Source organism: Ambystoma mexicanum, chromosome 7p (genome assembly GCF_040938575.1).
Source record: "Ambystoma mexicanum isolate Mex_15411 chromosome 7p, UKY_AmexF1_1, whole genome shotgun sequence".
Taxonomy (NCBI): Eukaryota; Metazoa; Chordata; class Amphibia; order Caudata; family Ambystomatidae; genus Ambystoma; species Ambystoma mexicanum.
The window spans coordinates 885,637,020-885,648,832 of record NC_090939.1 but is presented as its reverse complement, the minus strand read 5'-3'; the positions used below and the strand labels follow the sequence as shown (position 1 = coordinate 885,648,832).

The 11,813-nt window shown below is 45.7% G+C and overlaps 1 protein-coding gene across 2 annotated transcripts in view; it reads left to right on the top strand.

The window, feature by feature from the left end:
- TMEM255B (transmembrane protein 255B) overlaps positions 1–11,813 on the top strand; it is a 661,659-nt gene that overhangs the window by 142,830 nt on the left and 507,016 nt on the right. The window lies entirely within an intron of this gene.

Sequence of the window (11,813 nt, the reverse complement as noted above, 5' to 3'; positions counted from 1 at the left end):
TCTCTGTGATATGTCATCCGGCCGCTTCTTGGCCCCAAATCACAGTCACTGTGATACGGCACCCTGACGCTTCTTGTCCCTATATCACAGTCGCTGTGATATGGCATCTGGCCGCTTCTTGGCCCCAAATCACAGTCACTGTGATACGGCAGCCTGACGCTTCTTGTCCCTATATCACAGTCGATGTGATATGGCACCCGGCCGCTTCTTGGCCCCAAATCACAGCCACTGTGATAAGGCACCCTGACGCTTCTTGTCCCTATATCACAGTCGCTGTGATATGGCATCCGGCCGATCCCTGCGAAGGGCAGCACATTACTCTTTGACACCAGGTAACTTACAAGAGTGTAGGCGGATTGACAGGTGCTGAGACTTGTCCGAATTGGGCATTTAGATAACTGATTCTGACATGACTGGTTTCTCTGAAGAGTAGAGAGGAGGAGGCGAGAGAAGCTGTTTGTGGTAAAGGGTCCCACGACTCCCCTTCCATATACATTCTCCACCCACTGTTCCAGCACCCGAGGTTCTTCCCTGGGTGGCGCCATTTAAAAAAGAAAAATGGATGTTGGGAGTCTCTTCACTGCACTAAACTGCCCCTTCTCTGCTCTCAGCAACTGCTGGCCGATGAAGCCTTGCATCTCGCTTGCACTGCTGCGCTTCTCAAGTCTCCTGGCACCTGGTGGTGTTGGTTGTGGAAATGTACATAACCGCTAGTTTCCACATTCAAGGATCCACAATGTATATCAAAAAGAATAAAAATGTGTATAACAAAAAAAGAATTATGTATTCACGTATGTCCATTCCATCTGTCTGTGGTCCTAACACAAAATCATTATTAGTTCATTCTTTCTCTATTGACCATATATTAATCATTATAATTTAATTGGTAATCAATACCATAATGAATAGTCTGTTGCTGACTATTTCAGTCACGAGGTAAAGATCTGTAAATTGTGCCACCCCCCACTTTTTGCTGAGACGTTAAGTGTCAGTAGACTAAAAATCATTTTAGAGAGCTCCTGCAGTACTGTTGTCCCGCATTGTAAAAACCTATGAGAGCCATTTTAAAATAAATGCAAATTGCATTCTGGAATGTCAGTTACATGCAATTTTCAAATTTTCCATGGCGTAGTTCAAAAGAGTAAAACAAGACAAAATGGCCTCCCCTCTTTACTTTTGCTCTACGCTTTGCCAAAAAGTAAACACTTCCTGGATATTATGCTTTGCAGGTAGCGTTTACTAACGGATTCCTATGGATTCCGCCTCCTCATATGCAGGTGCTAATGCGATATGAATCCATTTCTTTTATGCCTGTGTGAAAATCTCATGTAGGCGTAAAACAAAATGCTCACTGGAGACCGAGGAGGAAAGCATGGTGAAAATGTTAACTCCTCTCCGTGCCCCTCCTCTGCCTTGTGTCAGCAGGAAAATGGGCAGGAGGGCAAAATGAAGGCATAAAAGTCTTGCGCCTTGCTTTAAAGCATTCAGTTTACACTTCAGCCGGTTCTAAAATGACCCCTAGAGTGTCACCCTTCACCTTCAGACCTGCTTACTAGAAAGGGTAACATACCCTTGTACTTACTTACCATCCCAGGAGCATGTTCAAGCTTAAACATACAAACTAAACTAACTACACAATGGGCCTCATTCCAAGTGTAGCATCCGGGAACAAGGGTGCCGGCCCTTGTTTCCGGACTGCCACACTACGAGTCTGCCTACAGTGCCATTGCGCCATACAGGGTCAGATCTGCTGGGCGTAACGGCCCCTACAGGCAGAATTTTCAAGGAAGCACCGGCACCGTTAGCAACGGTGCCGATGCTTCTGTCTCCGCACTCCCATGGAATCCTATGGGACTCCACAGGAATGTGGAGATACAAAGACCGCCGCCTAACTTCCTGTGCCGCCGGGACTTGTAATGAAAGTTAGGTGGCAGATTCTATGTTTCTGGGTCGGCGGCAACCCACCGGTGGTACCGGCTGGGTTACTGCCGACCTCACAATGAGGGCCAATGTATATGGAAATATGCGATTGAAGGTGTAAATGTATGGCTTTGACCTCTATTTTCCATTTTGTAAGTTGAATCAACAGGAGGATTCTTTTACAGCGTTTCATATGGACTGGGAGGTGGCAGCTTTGGCTTGGCCTCTCGGCCTCTAAATTGTTCTCCCCAGCCTTGGGCTTGCCTTCCTCTGCCTATGTCCGCAAGCAGGGCCAATGCCTGTCTTCTCCTTCTGACTCTAGCTCATCATTAGCACAGAGGCCATAAGGGTTAGGAAGGGAATTAGGAAGAGAATTCAGCATCTCCCACCCTGTGCTGCCTCCAGGCAGACCATGGCTTTGGTAAAGGCCTAGGAAAGGAACATGTTCACGTTACAGCTTTGAGTAATGGACCTCTTCAATAAACACTTCACATTACAAGCAACCTCAAAAGTCATTATATTTCTAAACCACTTGGAATAAACATACCAGTCACATGACTGTGAATGCAAGTAGTGAAGCAACCCACTGAGATAACTGCAGCACAATACAATCAAGGCTACCCTTCATATATAATGTCCTTGAAAACAATTCCAATACTGTGACATGTAGCCACAAATAGACCCACAAAATTACTTCAGTCCTACAGTGGGAATTCCTCAATGTAGGAGAAATGATGTGCCATAGGTAGTTTGTGATGATTCCCTCTCTTCCTTTCAGCAGAGTGTTGAGTCTGGTTGTCGATGGCCCCTGAATAAGAATTTCCACCAAAACCAATCTTCAAAGGTCCCACAAGAAGAAGCAACAACAGCGTTTCCAAGTCACAAAAGCTCAGTTATTCAGTTGCTGAGTGAGAACAATGATTCCTTATAAAAAAGAGATGAGTAAGTAGGGGTTTAGGGGGAGGAATGTCAAGGTTACAGAAGTGGTGAGGAAACATACAAAGTTCACCAGGGTCAATCTTTGGGATCAATCACCTTGACTTCATGGGCATGATGGCTCCATCTAGCTGGAAAGCCCAGGAGAGGAATTTAACTTTGGGACATATGAAAGAGAAGTGAAACAGAAAAAATGAAAAGGAGTTCTAGTCATGATAACCGGAAGGTGGATACAGTTGGGGGGAATTCCCCTTCTCAATTAGATCTCTGTAGAATTGATTTTAATGCTAAATCTTCTTGGCTAGAACATGTCATTATTGGTTGGTGAAACCTGTGCGCTTTCTTGTCTATGGTCTGAAAAATACTGAGGTCTGAAGAAAGACTTTTGTGAATTTGTTGTTTTGTGCAGATCATTTCCGCAGACAACCATGCTGGACTAGACACTAATGCAAGGTGGTTTGGGTGCAGCCTGTGGAATTGAGCCTAAGTGTTGTTTCCTCTTAGGACTTCAAATGTGGTCAGTCCATCTTTTCAGAGCCTCATGTGAGCACTTGGTCTGGGTAACCACCCTATTTTGCTCAGAGTGTCCCATATTTAAGGTGGGCCAGCCATATCATTGGACGTCAATTTGGTTTAGTTCTAGCGGCTTAGTCCTTCATAATAGAAGGTGAAACACCAAGCACTCTAAGTATTCTTTGTACGATGTTTATTTGGTGTAGGTACAGTTTTTAGACACTCTTTGGGAAGGAAAGAGTGTAAAATTTAGAACTATTCAAGGTGCAGGGGAGAAAATTGGCAACCCAAACGGCTTAGTCCTTCATGGCAAGGGATGCCATTAGCCATCTTGTGATGATTATAAGAGTACCCACAAATACACCATATGTGCTCCTTGAAGCCAAAGGACTTCAGCAATGGATGGAAATGTCTCTCAACGAGGTCCTGTTAATCTCGTGTAGAAGTCTGACATTCATTCCTGCTCCACTGTCCTATAGCAGAGCAATCAATGGGTTCTTGGAATTCTTGGTAATGTTGGATATATTTATAGACAACAATTAAGGCAGGGAGTTCAGTCCCCCTTGACGCCCAATCACAAGCGCCATACCAATTTACATGTGTTGTAATTCAATCTTGCCCTGTCTGTGACTCATACCGAGCAATGCAGATCCCTCGCCGCTGTGCCATAGATAAGCTACGAATCAAGTCGGTGTGTAGAAAGAATATACATTTATTAATTTACAGGAAAATTAGTATTTGTACAAAATCACAAATCATGCCACATCAATCTGTGGCCCAAATGCTTTTCTTGCCTAACAATTCCCTTTTCACGCAAATTGAAAACACTAGTTGGTTTAGGATAACACAGCTCACAGACTCGTTAACCCCACAACAGTTTCCTTCATTGGTTATCTCCACTCTGGTTACTTAGAAGCACAGATCTATGGAATACTTTAGATGCCTGGGTCACTCACAAAATACTCTTAATATACAGAATTGTGCAGCACCCTGGACATGACAAACGATTTAACTTCCCCATTTATTGTGCTTGGGGTTTACTCTAAATAACATGCAACACTTTCCTATTGGCAAAAAAAGTTTCACACATGCAGCGCTCTATATTTATAATCTACCTGCGCACTTGGCAATGCTAGCAGTGTTGGAGCACAACAGAGTTTTAAAAACAAAACACTTTTTATATATATAGAACGTCCAGTGCTGAAATGCTAGGCAAATCTCTTCTGAACAAGAGTACCAACAGCCACCCCAGACATGTGTCTTGGCCTAGTTGGGCCTCATCAGTGAGGTGGAGCTGTGCCTCTCTGAGCACAGTGAGCAAGGGGTCCACGTCTGGATTACCCATGTAATTTAAGGTGAGAACTCAAAGTACCTCAAAATATGCAAAAGAAGTCTGGGGGTCCCTCTACCGGCAAACAAACACAGCCCATTGACCTATTCTTGGGTGGATGGTCCCCGGGAGAGTCTCAACCATGGTTAAGCTCACTGCGCTTTTCACAGAAGAGAAATTTCCATATGCATATCAGTCTTTGTCCCACCCAAAGGCAGTCCAGCACCAAAATGCTAGGCAAATCTCTTCTGAACAAGAGTACAAACAGCAACCCCAGACACATGTTTTGGCTTATTCGGGCCTCATCAGTGAGGTGGAGCTGCACCTCTCTGAGCACAGTGAGCAAGGGGTCCACGTCTGAATTATCCATGTAACTTAGAGTGAGAACCCTTGGTCATTGTGCTCAGAGAGGCGCAGCTCCACCTCATTGAGGAGGCCCTACTAAGCTGAAACATGTGTCTGGGGTTGCTGTTGGTACTGTTGTTCAAAGGAGGATTGCCTATCATTTCAGTGCTGACTGCTCAAGTGGGTGGGACAAACACTGATATGCAAATGGATATTCCTCATTTGTGAAAGGCACAGTGAACTAAAATGCAGAGGGGCACCCTTCCCTCTTTTTTCTATGTTAAAGGAACTTAGGGTTGGTCACCCTAAGTAAGGTACCTAGGGTTATCCAGGCGTGGACCTCTTGCTCACTGTGCTCAGAGCGGCATAGCTCCACCTCACTGATGTGCCCCAACTAGGTCGAAACATGTTTCTGGTGTTGCTGTTGGTACTCTTGTTCAAAGGAGGATTGCCTAGCATTTTGGTGCTGGACTGCTCAAGTGGGCGAGACAAAGACTGATATGCAAGTGGATATTCCTCCTTTGTGAAAGGTACAGTAAGCTAAAATGTGGCTGCGGACTCTCGAGTGGGCACCTTCTCATAGAACAGGTCATTAGGCCGTGTCCTCTCTCGCAGAGGGGCGCCCGTACCTCTTTTTCTGTCTTCTCATAAGCTTTCCAATGATATCTGAGTCATTGTCATACGACTTACAATTCCTGTGAAAATGAAAAAAAAAAGTCTGATCCTCCATATATACCTATGGCAATGTCTAGGCATATATGCATATGTTTACTTCAATAGCACATTACACTTCTTTTCTTCAAACTTAACATGTGGTCAAGGCCATCTGCTTCTTTGTTTATTTTGCCTGCATTTGATCCATTAACATTCTTTCTCCCAGGGCCAATGCCAATGTGGGTCCTTATCTTTGAGAGCAGAGAGGCAAGCACCAGCAATGCAGATCCCTCGCCGCTGTGCCATAGATAAGCTAAGAATCAAGTCGGTGTGTAGAAAGAATATACATTTATTAATTTACAGGAAAATTCGTATTTGTACAATGTCTAGCCATATATGCATATGCATATGCATATGCATATGTATCTCTGCGGGACCAGGAAATGGAGGGCGAGGAGAACAGGCAAGTGTGTGTGTGTGTGCATAACATTCTTTCTCCCAGGGCCAATGCCAATGTGGGTCCTTATCTTTGAGAGCAGAGAGGCAAGCACCACCTCCATGCTCATGGGAAATCCCTCAGGGACAGGTCTGCTATCATTCTCTCCAAGCAGAGACCACAATTTGGATTTTATTTTCAAGGATTATTCAGAGTTCAACCCATTAAGAAGCTGCCTCTCTGACACAGTTGTTTAGCACATCAACCCCATAAATTCCTTCGTAGGCACTGCTGTGACTTCACAGAACTGTCCAAATAATTGTGGGTAGGTCCCTGTATGGGGGTTCTGAACAGGCTGAAGCCAATTCTTCTGAACAGAAACTGGTGACTTTAAAGGCCTGCCGCACACAAGTGCTCACAGGGGCTGACAGGCTCTGCGGGACCAGGAAACGGAGGGCGAGGAGAACAAGGAAGTGTGTGTGTGTGTGTGTGTGTGTGTGTGTGTGTGTGTGCGCGCATGTCTGTTGGTTTGTGTGTTGTATGTATGTGTTTAGGTTCACGGATGGAGTGCGCAGGGGCTGGGCCCGAAATCCTGCAGGGTTGCATGGGGGTGGGCGGCAGGGAGGAAAATTGGGCGGCTCCCCGAATATTAAAAAAAAGGGAAAACAACATTTTAAAGGTCTCAAGAGAAAAATACCTTTACAATGCCGTTTTTCCGATCAAAACAAAATCACTCAAAGTAAATTGGTCTTTTTCTCTTCAGACCTTTAAAAAAAGGTAGTTTCCCATAGAACCGAGAAACTGTATTTATATGATGGGGGTTCCTTCCCAGATCTTGGGGGAGGGAGCTGGAGGGGTTTTTGAAAGAAGAACAGCCTAGGTCAGGCACATACATATTTCTCGCCCTACCAGAACTTCTGGATCTCTGACTGACAGCCCCAGCTCTCTCTGCCCAACAGAAAATTCCTGTCAGGAAACCCTTTCTGGGGTTCTTTCCCTAACATGTCAGACAAACATTTTCTTCCCAAGTTACATAACCTAAACAAGAAAGCAGTGCCCTCTACAGAGAAGAACGTTCCACCGCAGGTCCAGCATAATGATTTTGATTTTTTGATTTGTAATAGTCATATCCAAACAGAGGCTGCATCTAGACGCAGATGTTAGAGGTGCTTGAAGCAGAAAAAGAATGCAAGCCATTCAAAAGGAGAATTTTATTTAAAAAGTTATGTTTTCAGCAGCAGATGACAAAGGAAAATGTTGTGCTGTCCCGTTTAAAAGAGGGAGAAGAAGTAACCTTATGCTCTCCACCAGCAGCTCGCTAAGGAAAAAAACATAGGGGCTTATTTTTGAGTTCCCTGTATTTTGACGTCAGGGCCTGTTCCATTTACACTTCAAAGTTAATGGGATCCAGCTGCAAAATGTTCCTTATTTTCATGGTGGAGTGCAAAAAAGGAGAGCAAACGTGGCGTGCAAGCATGTACGCCCCCCTTTTACCCTCTCCTTTTGCGCTCCACCGTGCAAATTTAGTAAACGCTACCTGCCATGCATGCATGGCAGGCAACGTTTACAATGGATCCCTTTTCAATCTGCCTGCTTTTTTGCTGGCGCAAAAGGCTGGTGGACTCCATAGGGATCCCCTGCAGTTGTGCCGGCATGTAAATGCATGCCAGCGCAAATACTGGAGGATTTGTATGGTGGAGATGAAGGGAGGCGGCAGAAACGTATGCCATGTTCGGCCCCTCTTCCCCACCGTAAAAAATGTACGAAAATGGGCTGTGGTGGGAATCTACAGCATAAATGCCTTACGGAAGGCTTTTGCGCTGTTGATTCCCACCGCGGTTCCTTCACGCAGAGCTGAAAACGAGCTCCATACGTACTCATTTTCGAGTCCCCTAGGTCGTAAACCACCGAAGAGCTAAAGACAGGTGTAACAGTGGTAAATCAGAACAAATGAACCGTGATAGTGAGGCTGGATAACCACATAACTCAAGCACTAATTATTAAAAATATATTTATTCAATACACTGATTATTCAAAATCACATAAAATACACTGTATCCTATAGGCAAATGAAATTCATTACCCAAGAAACCAAAGAAACACAACAAAACAACTCTTCCATCAGTCATACACAGTCACACCAGCAAATGTCCACTTTCACACTCACACGAGGTAGTGACAGGGACGGTCAGATCTCACAGAGACCTCCTTATGGCTCAACACAAAGTATTTACACAGTTGGTGGTATAACCTAGATGAATCTACAGTTTATACATAAATCCACATATGATTCATGTAGGCTTATCACGTCTACATATGTTTCGGTCAGTCTCAGGCCATCGATGGTGGCCACACAGTTCAAAAGGACCTTCTTCAGGACAAATATCCAAATCGGCTCTTGCGTTCTGGGTCCGCTAGCCTGCTCTGTGTACCTTCCTTCTGCCGCTCTCATTTGGGTGGGCCGTCTTTCTCTGTGGCGGCAGCCCAGTTGTGGAATGGCCTGCCATTCACACTCCGTAGTATCTCTAACCATCTACAATATACGAAATCCCTGAAGACCTTTCTGTTCTAGGCTACAGTATCTTAGTTACGTGGGCTCCCAGTGTCAAGATACCTTCAGGCAGTAGAGTGCTTTATAAACTTTGCGAACATAACATAGCGCTGACAGCTGTGATGCATCCCTTTCATCAGTGCACACACTCAGCTAGTATGTGAAAAGACTTAATGGGAACTTGCTCTCCATTCATATCCTGCCCCATGATAGGAAAATCCTACAACTATGGACTTGAGGGTGGCCTGCCATTTTCTAGCAGGAGCATGGTGGAGGCGGCTACCTTTGCACTGCTTTCACATGTCACTGCAGCCAGACCGATCAGCGAGGCGACCCTCCGCAATTGCTTTCGTTGACGCTCACTCTGTAATGTGGTTTTTGGATTACCTGCGCACAAGAAGGAGCACCGAAGCAAGGCTGACAAGCACTCGGCCTCCATGTGTTAAGGGTGGGCGATTGCTCTACGTCTCAGTCATTATCCATGGCAACTCACTGACTTGATGGATGAGCGAGGGTGCTTAATCCGGATGTATACTAATTGACCTTTTGACAATTGACCTCGGGAGAATTGATCTAATTTAAAAGGTCAATTAGGACATATATGCGGGGGAAACCCCCTGCAACTCCTCACACAATACAAAACACCCTGCAACCCCCTACCCAACCCCTTATATTATTTATAATCCAAAACCAACCCAATACATATATAAAATAACTAAAATAATATAAAGATCAATTGTGCAGAAGGTCAATTAGGATCACTATATAATTAGGTCAATTAGGCAAAAAGGTCAATTGTAAAAGGTCAATTTGGGTAATACCCATAATCCACTTTCTGGGAGTTGTGGAGAGTGGTTGCAGGACCTCTCGTTCTCAGGGCAGGGCTTGTGGTTTGAAGAGCCAGTCAGGCAATGGAAGGCATACCTTTGCAATGCATGGGCCCCACCATGGCAGTAGTTTCGGAACACCTGGGGGGCCTTTGAGAAATTGATCACACACAGGAATGTAATCTGACATCCGTTTCAGATAGACTGCGAATGTTTGAAGATGGGCAAATGCAAGGACTTTAGGGGGTTATGCAAGATCAGGAGTTGTGAGTGGGCTCGGGATCCACCTTCCACCATCTTGGGAGTGGTGCCAAAATGAGGACAGTATAATTTTCTTCTCTTTTCTATTGGCTAGATGAGAGAGGGGCAGCCAGCCGTTCAGCATGAGTCAGCTAAGACAGTGGCGGCTAGGGTGGGGGGGAGCTTAAGAGGGGCCATGGTCATCCTTATAAAAACGCTGCCCCACCACCCCCCACCGATGCCCACCCATTTGATTTTTTTGATGTGCCACCCCAAGATTTCCCGTGAGCTACCGCTTATAAAAAGAAAAGGCTTGAGGCGCCACTGAGCTTAGAACGTTCTACATGTGCATTCTGTTCGATGTAGTATAAGGCATAGAGGCTGCAATAGAAAGGGGATGCAGAAGGCTCTGGAATTAGTAGTAATGATAATAATGATGTGTTATTTATATAGCGCCTTAATCCAAAGCACTTTACAGAGCACATATTTACATACAATATCACCCAACCGAAATTGGTACTCATTTATCGACCTCAGAAGGATGAAAGGCTGAGTTGGCCTTGCCGGAATTACAACCTATGACCTGCAGGTCACGCTCAGATCGCAGCAGCGAGCGCTCAACCCTCTGAGCTATCTTACCGGCAGTTAGGTAGTATGGGCCCAAATGTCCTAATGGTGGCGCAAAGTTGCTGTAGTCTAGAAACCCGAGAATTGGGCAACAGGTGTTGTAGGCAGAAGTAGGAGGTTGAACAGGGAATAAACGCATCTGGATCTCTTTTCAGCATGGTTTGGTGTACTCACCTCATCCCTGAGCAGGATCCCATCCCACCTGTCAGCATTGCAGACACCACGAGCTTGCGTGGGTCTCACCGCTTTGGACGCGTAGTGCGCCGCAGTCCTGGTTAGCAGCACAGAGAGGCGACACCGCCAGAAACGAAGGCCCTGCCCTGAACCTTGCCCTGATCTTCCAGGGTGCTCTGACAGTAGAGGAAATGTGCAGGCCTGCCAGCGTCACATCTGTATGATGCAATGGCGACGGCATGGTTGATGTGACGGTAGATCGCTCCAACTAGCATCTGAGCAGACTTACACCTCGATACCGCCAGTGGCACCAAATCCTGATCTTTGGGCACTTAGAACATCAAGCGCTCCCATGTTCAGCTGAATGTTCCCGTTTGACTCGTTATCTTATTAAATTCCCATCTTTATGTTACTAAAGTTAATGAGGAAAGTTTAACAAAAATAATGGTCCGTATACTTGAAGAAATAGTTTCTTCCTACACTCACGGCAGGGTATTTTGTAGCGGCTTATTGTGTAGCTCTTTCCATTCACAGCCATGGCCATTGACAATCCTTCACATTGAATGGGGGTTGCTTACGCAGCCTGACAGAGCTGTGTGAATCGGCGACTTCAGATTCAGAAAGATGCCGGGTAGAAACCTCGTCTTCTTGACTCGCACCCCCTTTTCCCCTCATAATTACTTTTTTCGAGGTCTCCTCCGCACCCGCCGCATGTTTTTCCATTTCCCCTCTGCCAGCCTACTCCACTCCACAAGACCTTTTCCCAACCACCCTCTCTGCTTTCTATAATGTTTTGGTTTATTTTAACGAATTCCATTTGTTCACAGGACATTCGTTAGAAGCGCAGCATCCCAGCCTCGCAGCAGATGTGGAAACAGGTCAAAATGAGCTGATGCTCATGCACTGCTGTCTCGCGGGTCCATTGAACTTGCCTTTCCTGTACTCTCTGCCCGCTGGGAAGAGGGCCCATTGAACTTGCCTTTCCTGTACTCTCTGCCCGCTGGGTACAGGGCCCATTGAACTTGCCTTCCCTGTACTCACTGCACGCTGGGTACAGGGCCCATTGAGCTTGCCTTTTCCTGTACTCTCTGCCCGCTGGGTACAGGGTTCAATGAACTTGCCTTTCCTGTACTCTCTGCCCGCTGGGTACAGGGCCCATTGAACTTGCCTTTCCTGTACTCTCTGCCCGCTGGGTACAGGTTCCAATGAACTTGCCTTTCCTGTACTCTCTGCCTGCTGGGTACAGGTTCCAATGAACTT